Source organism: Megalopta genalis, chromosome 18 (assembly GCF_051020955.1).
Source record: "Megalopta genalis isolate 19385.01 chromosome 18, iyMegGena1_principal, whole genome shotgun sequence".
In the NCBI taxonomy this organism is placed as follows: domain Eukaryota; kingdom Metazoa; phylum Arthropoda; class Insecta; order Hymenoptera; family Halictidae; genus Megalopta; species Megalopta genalis.
Window position 1 is genome coordinate 1,172,087 of NC_135030.1, and position 26,316 is coordinate 1,198,402.

At 36.0% G+C, this 26,316-nt stretch overlaps 1 protein-coding gene across 2 annotated transcripts in view; it reads right to left on the reverse strand.

The window, feature by feature from the left end:
- Positions 1-26,316, reverse strand: part of sm (heterogeneous nuclear ribonucleoprotein L) — a 409,478-nt gene that overhangs the window by 206,667 nt on the left and 176,495 nt on the right. The window lies entirely within an intron of this gene.

Below are 26,316 nucleotides of genomic sequence, written 5' to 3' on the forward strand. Positions count from 1 at the left end.
TGGTCTTGTCGAATTAGAGTTGGGCGAAATGTAATCGGGAGATTGACTAATGATTGCAATCACTTCTGTGATAATGAGCAATGATTGACGGAGTATTAGTCGATAGGCGTTCGTGAGACGTGATTATATTAATTATGTTAGTTATTAGTCATTCGGAAAAACTCGATTATATTGGTCGTTATTTATTAATTAGAAAACATGATTGTTAGTTGTTGGTTTGTCGCATGAAGAACTAAATGATGCCAGTAATTTATAGAATTAAAAAGCTGAATGATCCTAATTTATTTAATACATTGGTGAAATTTCTCCGATTGAAATGAGATCAAATGACGATTATTTAATATCCAGTCGTTATCTATGAATTGATTGTTAGTTATTGGTTTGTCGCATGAAGAACTAATTGATGCCAGTAATTTATAGAATTAAAAAGCTAAATGATCCTAATTTATTTAATACATTGGTGAAATTTCTCCGATTCAAATGAGATCAAATGACGATTATTTAATATTCAGTCGTTATCTATGAATTTATTTATTATCTATGAATTTTATTCAATATGTATTGATCATGCTCGAAAAAGTCCATCTCTTTATTCACAAAATATTGAATCAAGTGTTGTTTGAGGATCGAAATGACTGATTTATTTATCCATAATAAATTACTGATCCCTACTGATTTTCAATGATGACTCTGAATCGAAGTTTTTCCAATATTTAAATTCTATAGCAAATGTACTTTCTTCGTGGATTTTCGTCCACTGTTCTGTCACATCTACTACCTGCACGGATTGTCATAATTTTTATACGAACATTTTACGTAAAAATAATTAGCAAAAGATTGACTACCAATTGGCTAAAATCTCCTTCTATATTAAGATACATATTGTTGCGAATTACTCCATTTCTCTCGCGTCGCGTCATTTTATTTACAATAAAGAATATTAACTACAACACAACTCGATGCAATTATATCTTAGATCTTTCAATTTGAAATATTGCTCTTTCGACGGCCCGATCTCGACTCTTCGATTGTCCGTTGTAACACTCTTCCGTGGCAACCCTTATCTTCTATTACTCTTTAAGGAGTTGTTCACAACAGGATAGTTTTACTACTGTGATCAAAAAGTAAGGTGAAATTGTCATTTAAAACTCCCGGACATTAGGAAGGCAGGCAATTGTTTTTTTCCTAGGTTGGTAGGACTGTCTATAACAATTGCCAAGCGTCTGTTTGTTAAAAGGTTTAATTATCTCCGAGTTACACGTGTTTTAGTAAACGACCAAAAGTGAATTTTTCGATTTTTACAATGGGTGATTTTGTTGAGCAAAGAACTTGCATCAAATTTTGGTTGCGGAACGAATATTCTTGTGCGGACACGTTGAAAATGTTGCGGAAGGCCTTTGGTGATCAAACTATGGCACAAAAAAACGTTTATAAGTGGTACAACGAGTTCAAAGCGGGCCGGGAACGCGTTGAAGACGAACCGCGCTCTGGACGACCATCAACGTCTACCGACGAGGGCCACGTCCAAAAAAATCGAAGATTTGGTGCTTGAAAATCGTCGACTGACAATGAGAGACCTCGCTGATAGTGTTGGAATATCATTTGGCCCAGTCCAAACCATTTTGAAGGATGTTTTGTGTCTCAAACGCGTCAAGTCTCGATTGGTGCCATGTCATACTGCATTGGTTCTTCGCGACTTTCTTGCCAAAAACTCGACTCATATCGTTCCGCAACCACCGTATTCGCCTGATTTGGCTCCGTGCGACTTCTGGTTATTCAGCAAACTCAAAAAGCCGATGCGGGGACGCCGTTTTGACACGATTGAGGAGATAAAAACCGAATCGAAGAAGGTCTTGAAGGCTATACCGGAAAAAGACTATTCCGACTGTTTCGGGGACTGGAAAAAGCGTCGGAAACAGTGCGTTTTATCGGACGGGGATTACTTTGAAGGGGATGAAATTGATTTGGAAGAATAAATAAAGAATTTACATTTTATAAACAAATTCACCTTACTTTTGATCACAGTAGTACATTACAGCGACTTGATTTGGACAAGTCGCCGTAACAATATGTTTTTTTGAAGCGGTCATTTGACCGCTCATGGTGCGATTAGGTATGCATGAAATGTCATTAGGTTTAGTGTTAAGAGAACATTGCATCTTCCTAACGGAGCACAGACAAAACATGACCAATGGAAGCCGAAGAGAAAAAGAGAGAGAGAGAGAGAGAGACAGACAGAGAACATATGTTTTCGAAGTAAGTTCTTCGTAACGCCAATCACGTACACGCCGACTATAGAGGAAGAGATAAAGAGAGGAAGGGAAGGAGCCCCGTCCCGTCCTCCATGCGCAACCCTATCCTAAGCTCCCTTCGCGTCGTTGCTGTTGTCGTTGACGGCGACCTCGTTCGTCCGAGTAGAATTCGAGAAAAGTAGCAGTTAATTTAAATACCTGTTGCCGGGCAACGTGTCTCCCGCCGCTTAGGGAAAACTGTGAACAGCTCGGGGATATTCCGCGAAATGACCGTATTTTAAAATAATATCCTCCTAGGCGTTTGTCGGTGCGGCGGCATCGTCGCGGCTGACAGGTGCGCAATTACGGCCGAAAATTGAAAAGGGGCCGTAGACCACGCCGCGCCCCGCGAATCCACCTGGGACCCCGGCTGCAATTGAAATTTCAATAATTTCGAATCCGTCGCAGCCGCGGCGTGTCGTTCGCGTTTCGAGCGACGTTCAAGACAGAATGCGAGCGATTCCAGGAGCACGAAGCGGCGGCTTTGTGTTGCTGGCGACACGTGTAACCCTTCATCGGCTTGTACATCACGCACGCGGAACCTGTAATCGAACTAAGAGCGTACGTGCGACACGATCGTAACAGGTAGCTGTGATTCCGGGCAGATTCTTTCGTGGAAAGCTCGAAGCCGCGAGGACGTTTCGGTGTTAAGTATCGTCTGATTGAAAAATTTTCAATTTGATCGCATGTTCGACGGAAACATCGACAAAATTTGATGGGAAAATTTGATTTCAAATGAAAATGAGAAATAACTGATTGAAATCATTCATTTCGAACCATTCTGTTATTTGAAAATAAAACAAATATTGGTCCATTCGAAATAATAGCAATTATTGAGATAATCAAATTATTTCGTTTCGTTTTATTTCAAACATGACAAAAGAAATAATTGTTATTCTATAATATTGTTATTCTATAAATATTGTTATTCTTTAGGAAAATGTGGTTCATGTGGATCGGTCCTTTTCTCTTAACGAAACGAATTGTAATTCGTAAAAACAGCTCAAAAGCTGCACAGTTTCAAAAAGATCAGAACTTCCGGGTTGCCAAATTTCCCTCGTGAATCGGTGAACACTTGTTGATCGCTATGAAAATCCTATACGCGAGACGAATAGTTTATATATTTATTGTATGCCAATCTTGACTTCGATGTTGAAATATTAATAATACGAGAATAACAAATCATAAAAAGTCTGACATGGTTTTATAGCGCGATCAATCAGGGATATAACATGGCAATTGACAGAATTCTGGATTAAGCTATGACCATTAACTACCGATGAATTTATCTGATAAATATTCAAAAATTATTTTTTGTTTTACTTCCTTGTATATTCTTAAGACAATGTTACTTTGTTGATATGACGTAGATATCTCGTCGGCATGACGAAGATCGCTTCGACACGCTATTCTGAATCTTCCCGTCATGTAGTAAAACCATGCTTTATTCGTTCTTAAAAATAAAATCACTATTGTATTGAAAAGTGCCCCATGGTGTTTGATTTAATAGTCCAGTTTCTAATAACTATCGACGCATAATTCCGAAAGAAAGCTTTCAAATGAATTATTCGCATCTCCAGATACAAAATCTAACGTAGATATTAGAAATGAACAGCACGAGAAAACAGCGCATGGAAATAATAACGCGAAGTCTGTCCACGCGTGATCGTATATGGACAGCGGATTCTGATCAGTTTCGAACAGATTTGAAACGATAGAATTACACGGACTCCAGCTCTTCGAATGTCGCATAATTTCGCGTGACACGACGTTAAGTGTATGTTTCCACCTTAACGTTTTCGATGTAAAGGTCGTCCGGTTAATAAACCACGGGAAACGTTTAATTACGCACGATTATTAAACCACGCGTATTTATATTACGCTGGCAGGCTGGCGCTCGTTTTGGGTGCGCCGCGCTTGCGGTTGAGACGCTTCCCTGGCTCCATCTTAACAGTATTTTCGAGTCAAATATTCAAACACCTTGATTACTGCCTCAAAGCGTGCCGCGAGTCCTTTGAGACAGACGTTATTTTTAGAGCGATCCCCTCTTTTAATGACTTTCCCACCGTGAGCAAGCACTCGGAGCGAGTCCGGGCACCCTTTTTCCTCTGCGTTGATCTTGCGACTCAAAGTTACGTGCGCTCGACCTACGGCCGACGCGCGACGATCGATACGCCGGCGATTCCGCGATGGACAGAACCGTACAGGGTGTCCCGAAAATGTCTCGCGATCCGAAAGCGGCGGGTTCCTCGGGTCGTTTGAAGCAACTTTTTCCTTTACAAAAATTTTCTCCGAGGCACCGTTAACGAGTTATTAACGAAAAACAGCGACCAATGAGAGGCGAGCTCGGCTGGCGCGGGGCGACCGAGCCAAGGAGCGGAACTGGGCTTCGCGCGCTGCTTGGCTGGGCCGCCTCGCGTCAGCCGTACTCGATTCTTATTGGTCGCTGTTTTTCGTTGATAACTCGTTAACGGTGCCTCGGAGAACATTTTTGTAAAGGAAGAAGTTGCTTCAAACGATCCGAGGAACCTGCAATTTCATATATATTGTATATATATATATGAAATTTATATTTTGTATATTTATATATTGTATTGCATATATTGTATATTCAAGCGATTTTCTCTCTCGTATGCATGTAAATCTTTCGAAAATGCTTCCGTGTGAACGAACACGTTTCAATAAAACTGTGTCATACGTAATTAGTATTAAGTGTTTATAGACTGAATAAATTCTCGATAAGTTGTCATGGTGCGATATCAATGTTGTTAAAAAATGTATCTGTGAAAATTGTATCTCAAGGTTGCCACTAGTAATCGCATAAATTATTCAAATCGAACGGCCGAATAGGATGTATCGTAAATTAAAATTCGCGGCCGCCGGCCTCTGGGAATCGAAGATACTGACGGACGAGTTCTTGTCCCTCGTGAATATCGAGCTAAACTTATCGTGCCTGCGCTCGGTTCTATTTTTCGAAAACGGAAGGAGCTGTAGGACGAATATCCCGATAGAGTGACACGGTACCGTGCACCGCTTCGATTTATGGTGATCTTTTAGTGATTGGACGGCGAATACCAAAAATACAGCAATCGAATTGTCTTATGGAAATTTGATACGCGGCTCCCGCGAAAGTCGACTGCGAATAGAACGTCGGATAGCTCCGTTTTCGATGAAATGTCGAACGACTGGATGGACAAGAAACGCGAACTTTTAACAGGATCGTCTCTTTCCTTCATTCTGTTCTTCGGGTTCGCATATTTATGCATCCGTGAAGCATAGTTATATTCGATTCTTCGCCACTTGCACTGTGATTTTATTCGGAGCTAAGCTGATTTGTACTCGATCGTCCTTGATCATTTTTCCAATACAAGGTGACAATTATTGCTTCTTGTGTGACATAGCTGTATATCTGAATATTTCGTTATAGGTAGCAATTTTTTAATGAAAGAAATACGTCTTATCGAAAATATTTAAACTACGAAATACTTGATTTCGATTTCAGAAATTCATATTCAGTGATATATATATAGATATATAGATATTTGCAATTCTTCGACTATAATTCAGAATTCATTTAACGGATCTCGCAAGTTTGTCTCTTTCTAAATACCGATTGCCCGATCAAGAGAGCGTAGGAAATCAGTGCGTGGTTTCGCAAGAAGTAACAACGTCGTTCAATTGATCCCTCGGGCCAGCGACGGCGGTTCTTGATCCCCGACACAGGGATTCTTTAAGCGGAAAAAGTAAATCGGTCGAAAATAACCGAGCCAGTGAACAATCCTCGTTTTAAAATCACTGAACTAGGAAAAGCTGGCGTTGTTCGTCGTAGACATTAAAAGGAGCTTCATCCGGCGTTCCTTCCCATAATTCGGAAGCATTTAGAAAGGAAGGTACGCGAAACAAAATGCTAGATTGCAATGGGAATTTGGAGTTTTTCTTTCGTTTTTTGAGCGAAGATTACATTCCGATTGTACAGGGTGTCCCAAAAATGTCTCGCAATCCGGAAATGGCAGATCAGATCAGATCAGATCATTTGAAGCAACTTTTTCCTTTGCGAAAATTTTCTCCGAGGCTTCGTTTACGAGTTATTAACGAAAAACAGTGACCAATAAGAATCGAGTACGGCTGACGCGAGGCGGCCCCAGCCAAGCAGCGCGCGAAGCCCAGTTCCGCTCATTGGCTCGGTCGCCTCGCGCCAGCCGAGCTCGCCTCTCATTGGTCACTGTTTTTCGTTGATAACTCGTTAACGGTGCCTCGGAGAACATTTTTGCAAAGGAAAAAGTTGCTTCGAATGACCCGAGGAACCCGCCACTTTCGGATTGCGAGACATTTTTGGGACATCCTGAATAATAAGTATACATATACTAAAAGTAAAGTATATATAATATTATATATTATTAGCGAATTGCACATACGGTATGAAGATCGAAACATAAGTATTATAGCGTCATTCGAAATATTGAATAAGCGAGATGAATCCGACTTGACAAGCGAAACATTTTCTAAATTTACAGGACACGAATCATTTTCATAATCATTCGGTAGCATTCGATCACGTAGCAGGAACGCTACGCAAATAAAGCGACTTTAGTCTAATCAACGTAACGGCGACCTCTCGCAATTTCGTGCCGGTTTGACAAACTCCGCGTAAACGTTCGACAAAACAACCGCGATACCTTAACTCGGGTTTTGGCATTAGGGCAGGTTGCGGGTAAACAGACTAATAGACAATTGCCGGTGTGTGTTTCACTGTCTCGTTACGATGTTTTCATTAACAAAGTTCTGATTTACCGAGAAATTGGAAAGCGTTTAATCGCCCTTTACGCGTTTAGTTCAAGCATTTGCACAACGGTTGGTCGGTCGGCAAGGATAGTTCAACAATGACAAACCGTTAAAGCTTATTGCAGTTAGTTTTCACTGCGTAGCGTTGGAATACGTACGTTCTATCTTTTATATCACATTTAGCAGCGTGGTTACATTCGATTCTTCGCCCCTTGCACTATGATTTCTTTCGGAGCTACTGATATTTTTCTCAATATAAATAATTTCGTATAAACATTAAAAAATCACCACTTTTCATTACGGTAAAGTGACTTATGCCACTTTCAAAATAAACGGCTCATATCTGAATATTTCGTTATAATAATATTATAATATATAATATATATAATAATATATATAATATAATATTATAATAATATATATAATATTATAATATAATATTTCGTTCGATTCTCCGCCCCTTGCACTATGATTTCTTTCGGAGCTACTGATATTTTTCTCAATATAAATAATTTCGTATAAACATGAAAAAATCACCACTTTTCATTACGGTAAAGTGACTTATGCCACTTTCAAAATAAACGGCTCATATCTGAATATTTCGTTATAATAATATTATAATATATAATATATATAATAATATATATAATATAATATAATATTATAATAATATATATAATATATATAATAATATATATAATATAATATAATATTATAATAATATATATAATATTATAATATAATATTTCGTTCGATTCTTCGCCCCTCGCACTATGATTTCTTTCGGAGCTTGATCATTTTTCCAATACAAGGTAACAATTATTGCTTCTCGTGTGTCTCATTGCAAGTCACCGCATATGTATAACATAGCTGTATACCTGAATATTTCTCGTTATAGGTAGCAATTTTTTCTACGAAAGAAATACGACAATATTTCAACTACGAAATAGCAATCGAGCATTGGAAATTTAGAACACGCTTGCGAAATTCGTTTAGCCGCCGAGCGAACGCGCCGCAGCATTCTTGCAGTGATAACGTTGCGTCCGGCGTTAACATTAAATCGGGGTAGACCAACAAACTAAACCGGCCGCGCTGTGTAACCGTTACAAATCACTTGTAAAATACCACGCGCGTGCATCACGGCCGTTTATCCGTATATTGGTGTTCACTCCGCAACATTAGGTTATTGATTGATGGACACTTAGCTATCGTGAGCACAAGGGGTCGAACATTCGCAAGCATCTTGAATCGTGATTTACGTCGCGGCACACACACGCACACGGCTCGCGTGTGCGACCGATTTGACGGGAAGACACGGCAGACTCGGTGAATCCGTTCGAGCGGATTCGCGTTCGCCGCGGAAGAACGCCGTAAAGGGCGGTACGCGTTTGCTTCGAAGAAACGATATCGACGATACAGGTTCGCGTGTCTCTCGTGTATTTAAGGATCAAGAGACGAACGTATCCACCGAGACGGTGTACGGCAATCAGGCCCGGGAACAGTGGCCCCGATATTGCTTGTTCAAAAGCAAGGGTTGTACTACGAGCGAAGCGGTACGAAAATCGAACTACATCGCAACGTTGATACAATTTCTGGGATTACACGGACCGTGGACACCGCCGGGCCGAACGCGGCTGATGAGTAAGAGGATCCCGCGGATTTGTACGTACAAGGGACCGCAAATATTATGTTTCAAGAATAGCGGACAACTCGCCGGTGTATCCGATAGATCTGTGAATCAGTGAACATTCTCGGATAACGTTGCAGCGACTGCGGTTCAGCCGCGACCCGTATAATTCGACGCGATCGAAAATCCAGCGAATTTTACGATATCGATTCGCGGGCACGACACAGACAACCAGTCGCTGTTTACGCCGCGGGCGGTTTCGGGGGATCAAACGAATAACGCCACCAGCTACCGATACACCAACAGGACAATTAGCGGACGTGGGTGCGACGCTTCTCTCTGTGGCCTAACATCGTCGGACGCAACCCTCTGCGTTCCGAAGCGGAGGCCGTAACTGTTAAACGAGAAAAGATCGAAGTGCAACCGTGAAGGCTTTTGCTTTAAATGATTTTGGTTAATGATTATCGTCGTTGAAAATGACTGGAATCGTTTTGATTGCCAATAAGCATTATAAATGATGGAAATAGTTTTTTGGTTACGAATAACCATTATTTGATATTATTTATTGATATTATTATTTATTATTATTTGATTGATATTATTATTGATTTTTTTGATTTATTATTGTTATATTGATATTATTATTGATATTATTATCGATGACAAAAATGTTAATTCGGTACCGATGAGCATCATAATTGACGGGAACAGTTATGGATAATCATTAAGGATAACTATAATCGTATACAGTAAATTCTCCCTAATTGACCCATAGCTTCGAAACAAAAATGGACAATTTCGGAAGAGAAGGTACGATTATTTAAGCTTTTTCGGCTCGCTTTTAATAGTTATTGACAATCGGTAAATATAAAAACAAATCGAAGAGAACCATGATGAGTTAAATCAGTATACAAAAAGGAAACGTTTACCAAAACCCTGTGCTAACTATTGCAAACTGGAAACCGATATACATATAACACGAAAACTGTTGCTGTTCAACTATTATATACAGGATGTCCCAAAAATGTCTCGCAATCCGAAAGTAGGGGATTCCTGAGGTCATTTGAAGCAACTTTTTCCTTAGCGAAAATGTAATCCGCGGCTTCGTTTACGAGTTATTAACGAAAAACAGTGACCAATCAGAGGCCAGATCATATTGGCGCGTGACGGCCGAGCCAATGAGCGGAACTGGGCTCCGCGCGCTCGTTGGCTAGGCAGCCGCGCGCCAGTCGAGCTCGCCTCTCATTGGTCAGTGTTTTTCGTTAATAACTCGTAAACGAAACGTCGGAGGAAATTTTCGCAAAGGAAAAAGTTGCTTCGAATGACCTCAGGAACCTCCCATTTTCGGATTGCGAGACATTTTCGGGATACTCTGTATATGTACGTACAGAATAAGTCTAGTTGACAAATTATAAACGATAACAAATTTTTGGGAGTTCTATGTCATACGCTCATACTTGTATTGCATGAGCATATCACGTCCGTTAAAATTATATTGTCATCCTTCATGAAAATGAGTATATTCTTTGGCGCATTTACCTCTGAAAAATTGAAGAAAATATTTAAATTTTCGCATCGCCGACACTGGAACGATTTTGTGAGTTATGCGAACACGACGTACCAGCTGCGCTACTATGAAAGCATATGCAAATGTAACGATATCGTCCTAAACGTTTCCATTGTTTTTCTTTTTTTTTTGAAGAAATATAACCATTCTGGAAAAATATAACCGTACTGAAATATAATTTCTCATAATATTTTGTACGCTTTTACACTGTGAGTTTTCTGCATTTCTGTCAAACACTGAATTGGTGAAACTTGAAATAGTCGAAGATTAAAAGAAACTAAGAATGTTGCCGTTAATTTAATTTCACTTTATTAAAATTATTTGAAGGAAGGCAAAAGGTTGAACTTCGTCCCAATCTATTTCAGATTTCGACGAACCGCGAGATTTCTTTCCTTTCAAAATCGTTTGTTCGTTTCTTTCATAATCGGTTAACCATCCCGTTTTCTGACGAAATATTTGTGCGCGTAATGGATTTTTAAGAGAAATTTCAGTAGAAATTTCAGATTACGCCGAATTTGTAATATCAGTTTAAATAGAAATGATAATTTTCTCTTTTAATAGAAGTTTAGTATTGTCCTTGTAATATGCTGGCCAGAGCAAATCAAACCATCGCGGAAATGATTTCAAATGGAAATATTCAATTTCAATGGAATTATATTTCTTCAAACCAATGGTTTAACCGCGGATACATTTACGACGAGCTCGAAAATGTGCCAGATGCACACGCGAGATACCATTAAACCAAATGAGCATGAAATTCGAGAAATATAGGTTCCGCTACAAAATTCGGAACTGAGCAATATATTAGTAATTTACCGGTTCTTTGTCATAACAAGCAGGTGATGTAATTTTGTTCACAGAAATTGTATGATCGATCGTCGAATTTAGGGTATGAAATATTAAAATATAAATATTTAAAATATAAAAATATTTCTTGAGTGCACCGAGTTGTCATCTTTTCGTTGCTCGCGCAATAAACAACCAACGACGAACAGTTTTAATTGTTATTCGAATAAACCAAAATTCTTGTTACAATTGCTTTAGACGTTGTCCAGAAAAAATAACCTCCGTAGCATCTTTACAAAAATTTAAATCATTTGGTTCAAATTGAAAAAGTGGTTCATTTTATACATTTTTTGACGAATGTTCACTTGAACTTTCTTTCTCAATTTGACGGTCACTTTAGTTACCAGAAGCCTATCAATAGTTCTTTTTTAATGACCGAGTTACGTCCATGAGAAGCTCAACGGTTATGTTTAAAATAATTATTTGGTAAGCTGTTATAATTTTTTCTTTTAATTCTCAGCTGTCGATCTTCGAATTTAAATGGGTCATCAGAAAATTGTTAGCAGATTTTTATACATATACTGTGCACGCAGCATTTAGATTTACATCGAAATCGTGGAAACACTAAACCTAGTACTAATAATTTTAATAAAAAAACTCGCCAGAAACTTGTTTAAAATTTGCTGAGCGCCTATAGGCGCCAACGGTACATTAGAAGCAAATTTTCAAAGCGCCTGTAAACGCTCACAATTTGATAATTATATTTGCTTTTATAATAATCAGAATTAGAATTTTGAATTTTTATGTTCAATGTTCAAAAGCATATTGTAATTACTTTCCCAATAAAATAAATACGGAAATATAGAAATGTGACGTTTCGTCAAATTTCTGTTTAAATATACAGGGTGTCTCAGCCAAAGGCAGCGTTCTACAGTACCGCGGATAATTATAAACTCAAAATAGCTTCTACGTTTTTGCTAATATTTCAACAAAAACTACAATTGTATATTTCTATTTTTTATTCCTTCAATCATATATAATTATTATTAATTATTATTAATTATTAATAATAATAAATAATATTAAATAACAAATAATAATAATTAATTAATTAATAATAGATAATTATTAAATAATAATTAAATAATAATTAACATATTAAATAATATATTAATAATTATAAATAATAATTATATAATTATTATTATATATTATTATATATAATTATAGAAATACGGCGTTTTGTCAAGTTTTCGTTCAAGTATCGCTAAAAATGTAAAAGTTTCTTCGAGTCTATAATTATTCGCACCACTTGTAATCACATTTTGGTTGATTTTGCAACTAAAAAATGTGTTCCCGACGCCTGACCCAGGTGTTGACCGTTCGTTTTCGGAACGCCCTGTATAATAGAAACTCGCGAATTCCTGTCGCGAAGAAGATGATTGATTCGGCAGTATAGTCGGGCACTGTTTTGCCGCGATCGGCGTCCCCAAATACGGTCGTTTCAACTTTAATCGGTCGTCGACGGGCAGGCAGCACGGCTCTGCGCTAAGCTGCACCGGCAGTCTCCGGGTGAAGTTTTTGCGCGCGAAGCCCGCGTCGGCGAATCGGGATGCAGGATCGCGAAGACTGTGGCGGAGACCGCGGAAGGAAACTTGCGGGAAAAACGAGATCGTAAAGCGTTGCGTGGCAGCTAAGAGCGTAAGGCGTCGTAAATTATTGCACAATGCTCTGCGTTCGCGGGAAGTTAAGGGGGGCAGCGGGGGACGCTCCGGACGCCCGGGACCAATCCGTCTGGAAATTTACCGGCTATTGGTCCGAGTCGGGCGGAGAAGGCGTGTAAATAAATATTCTGTCACGATCGGCCGGAATGCGTTCGGTTGGAAAGCTCTCTGCTACGGAGGGAAACTGCTACGGGAAAAGAAGTGACCACGACGACGATCCTTTTCCGGGCGTTTCTCGTCTCGTCAAAGGGCTCGGGATACGTTTTCGCGTCCACAAAAGCGCGAGCCTTTTACACGCAATCCTAATATTTATATTGCAAGCGATATCGCTTTGAGATTAATCGTTCACCTCCTAAAAATGTTTCGTAATCCGGAAATGATAGATCAGATCTTTTGAAGCAACTTTTTCCTTTGCGAAAATTTCCTCCGAGGCACCGTTAACGAGTTATTAACGAAAAACAGTGACCAATAAGAATCGAGTACGGCTGACGCGAGGCGGCCCAGCCAACCGGCGCGCGAAGCCCAGTTCCGCTCATTGGCTCGGTCGCCTCGCGCCAGCCGAGCTCGCCTCTCATTGGTCGCTGTTTTTCGTTAATAACTCGTTAACGGTGCTTCGGAGAACATTTTTGTAAAGGAAAAAGTTGCTTCGAATGACCCGAGGAACCCGCCGCTTTCGGATTGCGAGACATTTTAGGGACATCCTGTATATAGGTTTTTCACTGTATTAATCCTTTTGTAGATCATGTTCATCCTTTTTTATTGTGCAGTTTCAGTTCCTATGAAGAGGTTACTCTGCAAAATCAGATACACCTGAAATCGTTTCAATAACGGTCACCCGATCGAACTAAACAAAAAGTGTAGTCGCTACAATATTATTTTGCTACATTTGTTCCCTGGTTAATTTGTTTGCTTAATATGCACAGTTGCATTGAGACACATACTTATTGCGAAGATTCGCATTATCTCGTGTTACACTTTTAGTCCGCATTCTTTTAGGAAAGAGTAGTCCGACACGGCTTTGCAATTAATCAAATTACGTGCTAGTAGAGGAAGACAGTTACGCAACCGCGAGTGTTCAATAAATTTCAGCGTTTGTGTGTCATAAATGGGACATTGCCACAGGACATGATCAATATCTCGTCTTTTATTACGTATACAATAAAGAAATTGCAGTACAGATAATTTTCCATGATTATTTAATTAGTTCTTTTGTTTGTCATATTCATCTTTCTCCACTCAAAACGAATCCTTTCGTAGATCGTATTCACCCTTATGCAAATTAAATTCGCTGTAATTATTTTCGATAGAATTCATACTGAACATTAATATTGGATGACATTTTATAAATAATTATTGAGGATTAATGAACGGACTGCGGATTTTATGCGTTTACGACAGAATTTAACGGATCTGGAAAGGAAAGACATTTTCGTCTGAGTTATGTTTCTTATAATTACTCGGACAATTTTTATTTTCCATAAATATGCGCAGTCTATTATCGAAGATTTATTATCTGCAACGAATTTTGCATTATTCTGTAAATATATGTATAGATTCATATCACGTTTAAAAATTCAATACAATCAATTTCGATGATCGTGAACGGGTTAATTTTATTTACGATGATGCAAGTTTTTGATTTACAATAGAATGAATAAAACCTGCAAAATAAGAATAAAATAAGAATAAAACCTGAACAAAGATTACAAATATGATCCACAAAAGGATTAATTTAGGGCGTACGACAGCGAATATTATCTGCAAAAGGGTTAATTTCGAGTGCAAAATCTGTGGTGCGCGATTATTCGACGTATTTGAGTGAATTGCGTATGTATTATAGACAACAGCGGTGCATCCGAGAGCAAACAGAGTCTGCGTGACTTTAACGGCGAAGAAGCTTGCGAGCTTATGATAAAGTTCAAACGACGTCATTCAGTCGCACGGAATTACGGTAGACGCCTATTCGGCCAACGTGATATATCCCGTCTAATATATGGTGAATCGATAACTTCGTCCGCGTTATGGGGTTTAACCCTTAAATGCATGATTTTTTGTTTTCAATTTCTACTTATCAAAATTCATTTAAAAAATGAGTGTGTATTAAGGGAAAAAAGCGAAGAAAAAAATTATATCTTTAGGAAAATAGTTTTTTATTACAAAATTATCGTATATAGCCAATCGGCTACAAAACAAAATATTCTTCTGTATGTTGCCAAATGGCAACACGGTGCATTTAATTTAAAAAATGCAATACAGATGAACCTCCGCTATATGAACTAATTGGATGGCATACGGGTTCGGATAAAAGAATTTTACGCTATTAATATGACGTTTGAAACTGAATGAAACGTAATGAATATAATTCCGTTTGTTTATACGTGGATTACTCTACACATATAATCCGAAAATCAAAGAAGCAGTGATGTTCAGTAAATATTCTAAAACCAAAAAAAAGAACAATAATACTCAGTGAATTCGGTAAAAAAAAACGACCATATTCAGTAAATTTAGTAAAACGCAATAATTCAACGCAATAAATTCGGTAAAAGACAATAAAAAAGTAATAATCATAATAATAATATAGTAATATATATAATAGTAATAATAAATAAAAAGTAAAAGACACTAAATTCGATAAAAGACAATATTCAGTAAATTCAGTGAAAGGCTATAATTTCATCCTACGGATGCAACAAAGTGCATTATGTGATTACAGTCGTTATTCTAATGGGGAAGTATCGTATATGGTTCGTATATTTATAATAAACCGTTCGCATAAGGGAACGTTTAAATAGAAGAGCCTTCGTTCCTCTGTACAACAAAGATAAGAGAAAACTTGCATGGCATAAAAAGAAATACGAAATATTTTGTTGCGCGGACAGAGTAAGGTGTGACGGTAAAATTCATTTTCTTACATCAGAAAAGACGTATGAAATAATACTGACTATTATTCGACTGTTTCGTTCATTTTATTCTAAGGCATGTTGCAACAGTCCGCGTTCAACAATGCTTCATGATGTAATCGATTCTTCTTGGAAGATCATGTTTTTGTGTTTCGCTGGCAGAGGGGAGTGTAACGGGGTTAAGCTAACATTGAAAAGCGAATCGATCCTAAAATCGTATTTCATATTCTTGCTATCGATTTAAGCAACGTTTATTCTGCAAACGAAAAGTGTTTGGTCCATTTCGTTATGCTGTAACACTAACAACTGTTTTTAATTATTATTATTATTTTGTTCATACTGCAAGGTAAAATCAGGTAAAATGCAAAATTAAAAACACCGAATAAGTTAATTTCTTTCGAGCTTTGAATTAATTTTCTTATTAATCGACCACAACAACGAAATTTCGATGTTTGTAAAAGCTGTTCCGAGTGCAAAGGGTTATTTGTTCTGCATCTTTTGTGTATATATCGCATGCGTGAGCCTAATAATTAAGTATAGAAATTAATCGACAGACAATATTATTATTTAATAATAATTAAAAACACTTGACATAATCCTTCGACTGCGACGCCCGATTACTGCGATCGACTTTTTATTTAGAAACGCGTCGTCTTACTGTGCGTACAACTGCTAGTGAACAATTTCGATAGGTAGGCGTTCACAATTGCTTGCAATAAGTTGAGACAAGAGTTAAGAAACATTGTGTATATCGTTAACATTCGATGAAAGGACCTAGCCGATTAAGTTAGAGGTTTTTCAACATTATGTTTAAATTCGTCTCGTGCCTTCATTGTTCTGTGTCTTGTTTGTTATTTTTTGCTATAAACGTATAAAGAAATCTGCAGTCTACTTGTGATAGCATCGTTCATTTCACGCATCTTCCCCATCGTTATTATATTATTATATTAATATTAATTATATTATATTAATATTAATACTAATATTAATTATATTATATTATATTAATATTAATACTAATATTAATTATATTATATTAATATTAAAACTAATATTAATTATATTAATATTAAAACTAATATTAATTATATTAATATTAAAACTAATATTAATTATATTAATATTAATACTAATATTAATTATATTATATTATATTAATATTAATATTAATTATATTATATTATATTACACGAACTTCTTTATGGCCCCAGACAGAAAAGTTTTTAGTGGAGCAAGTATATCATTTCTAATCGGGTAGCTGTTTCTGACGAGTATACTCGTCACGAAGAAGTGGCAACATCACGACGATTATACCCGTAAAAAACAAAGTGAAATACCGAAAAAAATTTGTATGTATAATGTATAAAATTATATAATGTATAAAATATATAATAATATATATTATACATTATAAAATATAACGTATAAAAATTTTTTGTATAATAAATCACCCAGCGTACAATGCAGCCGGTAGTTTCCCAAACAAACAATTTCAAGAACGTAACTTGTTGTACCGTACTTGCCGACAAATTACGGGAACAACTGTTGCACAATGGAACCGACGGACAGTAGTATGCCGGAAATAAACGTGATTTTTCTCCCCCGGATATTCGAGTGTCGATATCGTAGATAGCGTGAACGATACACGGAAAAAATATGTGTTTTTATAATCGAGCATCGCATTGAATGGCTCTGTCGGAACGGTATATTGTCGTTGAATTTGCCGTTCGAGCGAACGAAGGGATTGCAAAAACGTTGGAATCATTAGGCTTCGTGTAAATGCAGATTCCTACCCGCTCGAATTGCAAATGTGTCTTTTCATGTCGGCTGCTCGGCCGGAAATAACATAGCCGGCCGCAGAGAAATCTATGCGTTATGAAACGCGAGTCCGGCTCCGACAGTCGGCGAACCATAGTTTCTTTATCGGGGACGTGTGGGCATGTTCCACGTGTAATTGATTCCGGCTCCGTTAATACCGTGGAAGCGATGGATTACTCGATCCATACCTTTTTCCTGTACTTTCATTTTCCTCGTGGTTCCTACGATCGCGTGTCGTGCTATAACCAGAGTCGAGCATTGTTCGAATTGTTTCTGAAAATATTTTATATATATTATATTGATTTAAATATTATAATATAATATAATATAATATAATATAATATAATATAATAATATAATATAATATAATATAATATAATATAATATAATATAATAATATAATATAATATAATATAATATAATATAATATAATATAATAATATAATATAATATAATATAATATAATATAATATAATATAATAATATAATATAATATAATAATATAATATAATAATATAATATAATAATTATAACATAATAATTATATTAATAATAATATTATAATTATATTATAATATATAATATACATTATATATTATATATATAACGTTTCTGAAATAATTATTCGAACGGAGTCTTTTCAATTGAATATTTTATTCGGACAACTATTATTCATTGTTCGTCATAAATTACTCCATCTTGTATTTGTTCGAGTAATTTTTCAATTTTTATTCGAACAGAGTCTGTGACATTATTCTAATAATAATACCAATAATTGTTGACCGTTCCTTTATATACTTTTTTAAAAAATATGCATCAATGATCTATCGAAAAGTAACAAACGTCCCAATGAAGCAGTTGAAAAAAAAAGTTAATCGTAAAAAAATTCACATGAAAAATAATAAGTAACTTCTTATACGAATGAATTTTTATTCGAATAAAATTCGGATAAATTGTTATCCAGATAAATTCGTATTTGCTTGGATATGCTTTCAATGCTCCATATTTTAAAGAAATAAGAAATCGTCTCGTATTATTAAAAAATTTCTACCAGAGATAATAATCTCCAACACGCGATGTTAAGAAGCAATAGAGTATCAAGGTGTATTGAAATCGTGGAAGCGTCGTGCCGATATTATATTCACCCTGCAATGCGATACCACTATAATTGATGTGAGCATAAAGGATCGTATTCCAATTACAATGCATCTAGACGACGTTCCAGAACGACGATTGTCTGGCAAGAAATAGTCCCATTATATCGCATCAAGTATTCTATTATTTGGTCGAAGTTTCGCTCGTCGAGAAACGGGGGAGACGCGTTCTACACGTAAATACCGTTCACCGGCAGAGCGACCCGCTAAAACTTTCATAAAAACGGCTGGCCCGTTGAACTATAAGGCTTCTTCTAATAGCGCTCGCCACTTTTATCCGGCATCTTTAATTAGTACATCGCGTCGGGGCCGCAAACGAGCTGCAACGGGTCGGAGCGAGTAACACCCCGTAACAGCGAAAATTCATTTGGCGGCTTAATGGCGAGGATAATGAGTTCTTCCGAAAGCGGGGGGAGAGGAGGACCTGCCTGCTGTTACTTCAGGAGTAACGCGTAATTGAACAATTACGAAATATAATCGCGGCGAAAATCTGTCCGTGAAATATTTTAATAGCCGAGTTGCCTTGAGTCGGGCGGAGAAAGCATAAGCTGATAACCAGACCGCGGAATCTTCGTATGAAATAAAAATTGTACAAGTTAATCGCAAAAAAAACACAAGCCCGATGGAAGTGTCTTTTCTCTTTTAACGATTTCAATAAATTATACATAACATAGAAATATTGTCAAATCCTGTTTTATCAAATTGTTCAACCTAATTTCGAACTGCTTGCTCGGATAGACGATTATGTATGCCGAGAAAGTTACGTAATTTACGATGGGTATTTTCTTATTGAACATTGATTTTCAAAATAGATTTGAAGAACTTTAACACGCTCTTCAATTGTATACGATGTCATCGTTAAGATTGTCTATCATTGTAGGTTAGAAAAAAGCAAGTGATAACAAACGAACATGGCATTTGCCAGATATTCTCATTCAACATTCCAACGTTCTGAACCGAAAAGTAATGAGAAATGTAACAAATTAATTTTTTTTAAATGTTATTCGCGCCGAAAGTACTGCGACATGGACAGCAAAACAGAAATCAGTATGATATTTTAATAACCGAGTTGCCTTGAGTCGAGCGGAGAAAGCATAAGCTGATAACCAGACCGCGGATCTTCGTATGAAATAAAGATTGTCCAAGTTAATCGCAAAAAAAACACAAGCCTAAAATAATATATATAATATATATAATTATAACATAATATTATAATATATATAATTATAACAATATTATAATATATATAATTATAACATAATATTATAATATATATAATTATAACAATATTATAATATATATAATTATAACAATATTATAATATATATAATTATAACATAATATTATAATATATATATAATTATATATGTTATGTAAATGGTTATTTTAATAAGCCGGTCAGCGGCTTATTATTGTAGTTTCTATAATATACAGTCTCATGCATAATTATAGACTCAGAGTGACTTTTACATTGTTACCGATATCAAAACGAAAACTTAACGAAATATATTTACGTATTTCCATTTTCTGTTATTTTTAATGTAGAAATATGCTGATATAAAGGTTACTTTGAGTCTATAATTATTCACATCGCTGAACAACTACTTAATTGTTCAATAACTGCACTCAGCTTTCTCATGGAAAATGTCATCCGCGATTGTGTTTTAAGCACAAGCCGCATCCTTACGCATAATTTCTTTCGTATTTGCGACGCGACGATTTCAACTTGAAATAATAATAATAATAATAATAATAATGATAATGATAATGATAATGATAATGATAATGATAATGATAATGATAATGATAATGATAATGATAATGATAATGATAATGATAATGATAATGATAATGATAATGATAATGATAATGATAATGATAATGATAATGATAATGATAATGATAATGATAATGATAATGATAATGATAATGATAATGATAATGATAATGATAATGATAATGATAATGATAATGATAATGATAATGATAATGATAATGATAATAATAATAATAATAATAATAATAATAATAATAATAATAATAATAATAATAATAATAATAATAATAATAATAATAGTGAAATCGGCAATTACTTAGTGGCCAACCGAATATTTCCGTGACACCGTCGCTGCAAATCATGGCAGCCTGTACAAATTGTTTACGAATCGATCGGTAAGGCTACGACGTCGACGACAGCGGTGACCTCCCCTCGTGGATCCTTGCTCGCGGACGTCTAATTACAAGGTGAACCATCCACCTGCCAAATTCTAACAGCGCCAGGGAAAAGCTTCATCCAGTTGGACGGCGGAATCGTTCCTCCTGATTTGCAATTCAGATGAGAGTCGAGGATTTCCCGCGTGCCCGGCTACGAACCGCGCTGACTGGCAGATGCCAGGTATTTCAGAAATTTAACTGCGATAAGTCGTAACTCGGTTCACCCGTGGACCGTAATTGAAACCGTTGTTGTAAAGGACGTAATGCGCGCTAGGCGGGCCGCGTTGTTTGAGGGCTCGCGACGGAAAGCTAACCGGCTAACTTGTGTTCGGATCGCTTTAGATTCGACTAGTAGCTCGGTACGTAGGATAGTGGTCGCAAAAATACGATGAATTTTTAATTTCGTTGCACGAATATTGTATAACTGTTACTTGTTTATTCAGCTGGGGCTCGTTTTGAGATCTACAGATGCGCGCGCTTCATGTTCTTAACGCTGGGTGCACGGAGCACCGAAGTGGTTATTTTATGTTGTTTCATAAAAATAACGATCATATATTTAAGTAGAGTTTTAGTGTTTTTTGTTATAATATGTTACACAGATGCATATTCTTGGGTGTGGTTACCCCTCTAGCGCGAAAATATACGACAAAAATTTAATTTAATTTATATATTTATATAAATGTGCATTTTATCAACGAAGATGTTAATTTCTTTTTCATACGTTTTTAATTTTTAATTAAAAAAATTTTTTTTTCATTTTTTTGATATTTTTTATTTGTCCTATGCTAAACTAAATAAAACAGTATTGCAGTATATGTTTCACCATAACATATACTTTCAATTTAATAAGATGTGTATTCATCAAGATGTCAAGTTTTACTCGAATGTTAACAATACGTGAAATTTGTTAACTTTGTCGGTAAGTGTATGAAGCAAGCTTATCGAATAAATTCAAATAATAATTTCAATAAGGACATTTTTAGTCGAATAATACATTTGTAAATAATGTTATAAAAATTACAAGGATATGCTTTATGCATTATTATTATTATTATTATTGCCACTTTGTTTAAAGCAGGTTGAATTTTATTTGATTCGTATGAATAAAAAAACAGATTAAATTTCGTTGTATAAAATGTTTTATAAACTCTTTGATGTGCCCTGTTTCATAGTAGCTTAATAATAGTGGTAAAACCGTGGTTCATGTTGCCTCTAATAATGTATGCTAATTACAAATTGTGCTATTAATGGCTAGCTTTCAAACGCGGAATAAACTGAAAAAATAATTACGAGACGTGGAAAAATCATTTAGCGTCTCCTATCCCATGGATAATCCCATATTAATGTATATTCATGACATGATATCGAATGTTTAAACATCCACGGCTGCATCGTAGAGGAAATTTTGCCCTCGGAAACAGCGTAAAAATTGAATAATCCCGACTGCAATCTCCTCTGCAATAAAAAGTCGACGTGATGGAATAGCAGCTAGTCGTCCGAATATGAAATCTACTAGTGGGAACTTATGCGTACTTTTTAAGACCGTATAAAAAAGCAATATTCCAGTCGATTGTAAAAGTTGAATAATTCATACCTAAAATTCCTTCGGTCACATCAAACTTCGAGTAATATCATTTCTGAAGTCACTATCAACTACAATCAAATTATTACTCGCACTTGTCGGTAATCAGCTATAAATTAATTGCATTCTGTGCCACGTTACATTCGCATAACTGTTCATTTTTAACGACAATTTTATTCATTCATAACTATTCGTCGACCATCCATGGTCGACGTTACTGCGTCCGTTATGCATGTCCAGGGTATTTATAATGTCTTAGCATGCGCTCTTTAATTTACGGTATGAGAGCAAATAACATTATGCAATATAATGCATCTTATGGGGGCCCTATAGTGGCCCGCAGTAACTCAGTGGCATCATATGGAAGGCCACTATAGTGGTCCATAGTACCTCAGTGGCATCATATGGAAGGCCACTATAGTGGTCCATAGTACCTCAGTGGCATCATATGGAAGGCCACTACAGGTTGTCCCAAAAATGTCTCGCAATCCGGAAATGGCAGATCAGATCAGATCAGATCATTTGAAGCAACTTTTTCCTTTGCGAAAATTTTCTCCGAGGCATCGTTAACGAGTTATCAACGAAAAACAGTGACCAATAAGAATCGAGTACGGCTGACGCGAGGCGGCCCAGCCAACCAGCGCGCGAAGCCTAGTTCCGCTCATTGGCTCGGTCGCCTCGCGCCAGCCGGGCTCGCCTCTCATTGGTCACTGTTTTTCGTTCATAACTCGTTAACGGTGCCTCGGAGAAAATTTTTGTAAAGGAAAAAGTTGCTTCAAATGACCCGAGGAACCTGCTACTTTCGGATTGCGAGACATTTTTGGGTAAGACGTGTTTGTAAAAGGTAAGAAATATTTATGTAGCTTCTGTGTATTCTATTTTAATAATTTTGCATAAAAATCCGCAGTCTACTTACGATTTACGAAAGTACGTGCATTTTTATACGCATTGCAATGCGAAAGGGTCCTTCGAATCACCCGATGCTGCGACGAGGATCGTGAATGGTAACTTCGAGGCGACCGATTCTTCAATAATTCGAATTATTGCCGTCAAGATTTATCGCGACACGATTTAATGGGAATCGAAGATAGGTTTACCGGCTGCACGCGCACACTCCGATGTAATTAACGGCATTAACGAGGTGTGTCGCATAAATTTCCTCGCGCGCTATCCAATTAGCATGGCCTGCCAAAACTGTATGAATCCGGCGAACAATATTTTCCCTTTTCTGCCGATAACGAATTCAATTAAAGCGCACACACCGGCGAAAAAAAAACGCGGCTACATCGCGAACAGCCCTTTGCCAGCCGTTTACCGGACTCGCATTAGATCCCGATCGGCCGTGGATCACGTTCATAATCCGATTTAGCTCGGCGCGGTGCAGTATCGGCAACGTTCGTTGCGTCGATAGTGTCGTTTCGCGCAATTATGGCGGTCGGTGAACGTTTCGTTTAATCGAACGGAACGACGTTACGAGCAAACAAGTACTCCACGTTATCATAACGAACCATTGTTAGCCAGAGTCCGCCTCCGATCGATTAGATCTGCGCGAAGATAATTGCAGTTTTCGTTGTATTAATCCTTGAATGCATGAGTTTTTGTTTTGAATTTTAAAAAATCGTTTTCTATAGGAATGTAGTCATTGGTTACGTAAAAAATAAATTAAAAAATCTAGGTAATAAGATTGAGTATTTATTTTGAAAAAAAAAGTTGTATGTAGACTTTTGGCAACGATATGCGTTTATTACTAAAATTATTGTATAGTATTGATAAAGACTTCGTGAAATAAAATTTCGCGTACACTTAATATTATTTAGTGGGAAAATTATATTTATTTAATATTATATATTATTATATATATAATAATAATAATATTATTATAATATATATATAATAATAATAATATTATTATAATAATAATATTATAATATATATATAATAATAATAATAATAATATTATATATATAATAATAATAATAATAATAAATATTTATTAGTGGGAAAATTAACGAAACAACGGACATTTTCAACAGTAAATTATACCGATTTCATTGAAATTTTCAGCATGCACGTAAGTTACCGTGATCTACAAAATGCACTTTGCCGTGCCCCGTGAAAACCGCTCTGGGCGAACAAAAACAAGACAGGCGGTAACCGCGAAAGACGGGGGACATATTGGCGTAACCACGGCTCGTTTCTAGACAGCATGGAAAAAGGCGTAAAACAGCGAATGGCGGATGGAACCAATGAAACATCGCAACGGCAACGACCGAAACTAATTTCCTGTTTGCCCGATGCCGCCTCCTCTCTTTAATCTCCGACGCTCGATCGAAAAGCTGCAGCCCACTCGGACGTATTTACAATTTTTCCGGGCCGCGAATCTATCGTTCGACCCGACCCAGCCCGACGACCCGGACCACCGCCGTCCTACTCCGATCTCGTTCGATTTGAAAATGTCACAGATAATCGCGTTTTAACTAGGCGTACGTAACCGAGCAGCCTCGATTTTCTGGCACAGCGGGGCCATTTACACACGATTTCGTTGGTGATCAAACTGATTTTTCTCGCTTGAAGCGTCTAAAATGTATCTACCAAAAGTTATTCATTGTACTTCAATTGAGAAGAGAGATAATTATAAGCAGATAAAAGATTACTAATAAAATATTGAAAATATTATTTTTATCATGTTCACGGATTCAGAACGATCCTGTTTACTTATTTATGGCATTTTAACGTAGCGGGAGTAATTTTAAATATTTAGAAAGAAATATTATTGTTATTCGCATTGTGAAGAGGCTATATTATTATGAAGAAACACGTACAAGTAATAGGAAATAATAAAAAATAACTTCAAGATATCATGAGAAACTCGTGCGAAACTATTAAAAAGGTATTAAAAACTATGACGAAGTATTAGATGAATTGAAAATGGTAAAAGAGAAATTTTTCTAAATTAAAAACTATTCGAAACAGTTTTATACATTGGTTTAGTATAATAACTACATGATAATATAATATATCATTTAATTTTCCTTATTTTGTTTCATATATCACGGCACAAAAAATGATAGAAAATTCATATTGGCGCATCTTGGCAGTCGATTCTTTTTGTATCGTTAACAGAAACCTTCGCGATTTCCAGCGATGCAAAAGAGAACGATCAAGACTCGCTTGAAAGCATAACAATTTCTTTCATGGAAATTCTACGAATGCGAAATATCGCAATAGATGTACAGATCATCTTGAGACATCGATAATTTTGAATAAATAAACAATAAAAAGTGAATACTGCTGATAACTATAACGTATAATATAATGCTGCTGATAGATAATATGATATATGATATATGATAATATATATTATATTAGATATATTATATGATATATTATTATTATAATATAAGATATATTATATATGATATATTATTATTAGTATATAAGATATATTATATGATATATTATTATTATTATTATATAAGATATATTATATATGACATATTATTATTATAATATAAGATATATTATATATGATATATTATTATTAGTATATAAGATATATTATATGATATATTATTATTATTATATAAGATATATTATATATGACATATTATTATTATAATATAAGATATATTATATATGATATATTATTATTATTATATAAAATATACTATATATGATATATTATTATTATTATATAAGACATATTATATATGATAACATGATAACAATAATAACAATTATTTCCTTTCATTTCTTAAGCGGACAGAACTTTCCGGTAGACCTAACATAAAAATCGAGAGAGTGGACACAGAACTGACCTAATACAGCCGCCATCAAGGAGCGATCATCGATCGGGTATCTTAATTGG